A 1,470-nucleotide genomic window follows, 5' to 3' on the forward strand; every position below is an offset into this window, starting at 1 on the left:
ATAAACTAAGTATATGAATTTTATTATTTTTGTCATCACAAAATAATAATTTATAATCTAAAGTTTATGTTTAATACGTAGTTTTGGTGACAACGAATTTTCATTAGTGGAATATAAGATATATAATCATCAATTATACGACCAAAGGCGCAGATAACGTTTGATTTGCATTTGAAGGGTGGGTCTGAAGCCCTACTATAATAATATTGAATGAACTTACGAAAAAAGTAGGAAATGTTTGGGGGGGACTTAGCTCCCCCCTCTTATTTGCACCCATTAGTATCACCCGATAGGTTAATTTGTATTCTTGTTGTGAAGCGAGAGGTACGTAGTAAATTGTTAATTATAATTCGAAGTAGGTATATATACCGCGGAATGGAGATAATTTTACGAAGACAAATGGACTTCAACGCCTAAAGCTTTCTAGGGTTTAAAAATCATAAATAATTTGGCTTTGTAGATTATGAATAGATAGCAAGCACTTTCATGCATTTTCACATTTGTATGATTAATTTTATCGTATACTTGGTAAGTACAAAATGCAATTCACAACGTTTGTGATAAAATTATCATAATTTTTAGTAATTATTTTTGCATAATGTCTACCTACAACATTTGTTATTTTTGGATTTATTGGTTATATTTTTCATTTTTAAGGGCATGATATACTGTTTACCGGCAACCGTTTACTTTTGTGATATATTGCAATGACGTGTGTTGATGGCTGACACCATTTCCGCTTTCGATGAACAAACTGCTGTTTCTATTTGGTAATCCCATTCCACGGGTAGAAACTTTTCCGAAATGGCTTTGTTTATAGAAAGTAGAAACTGGTGTATTATTTGCTCCCACGAGCGTCTAAACCAATGATTAATATTGTATAACGTATTAATGGCCAATGTAGTCTTTCGTTTTGATAATTTTGTTCTATTGTGTCCCTGATTGAAAGCAACACATTACTGAAAATAATAATAATATTATGATATGAAGACAAACAGCGAGCTGCAGAATACATCGATGATACTGGGTAAAAACTTGCAAAAAAACAAAAAATAAATAATAATATTATATCCCAAATTAAATCGCACGTACAACGTACCTATCGTATAACATGAAAATATTTTTTTTATTAGCATTTAAAGTTCAAAAATTGACAAAATATGTAAAAATCACGAAAATTAGCAAATTATTTTGAGTTAATAATTCGTAAAAAATTTTCTTTTTAGCACTAAGATTTTAAAATGTAATACAAGATTTCTTATAGGTTAATCTACCTTTAGCAAAAAAAAAAAAAATGTCTATAAGAAACTCAAATTAAATTTTTATGAGCGTTTGAAATTCATATTTTTACAACATTTGATATTCACTCGATTTCTTACGTAACGATTTTCTTATTTTATTGTAATTAAAAAACGAATGACTGTAGATACTTGAAAATTTCACTGAATGTTTATATTATAATTTCTATAC

The 1,470-nt window shown here is 28.6% G+C and overlaps 1 protein-coding gene across 2 annotated transcripts in view; it reads left to right on the forward strand.

Moving 5' to 3' along the window:
• The window catches only part of LOC100160366 (TWiK family of potassium channels protein 7-like), a 119,660-nt gene that overhangs the window by 101,894 nt on the left and 16,296 nt on the right, over window positions 1-1,470 (forward strand). The gene's annotated exons all lie outside the window — the stretch shown is intronic.

The sequence above is a fragment of the Acyrthosiphon pisum genome, chromosome A1, assembly GCF_005508785.2.
Source record: "Acyrthosiphon pisum isolate AL4f chromosome A1, pea_aphid_22Mar2018_4r6ur, whole genome shotgun sequence".
NCBI classification, from domain to species: domain Eukaryota; kingdom Metazoa; phylum Arthropoda; class Insecta; order Hemiptera; family Aphididae; genus Acyrthosiphon; species Acyrthosiphon pisum.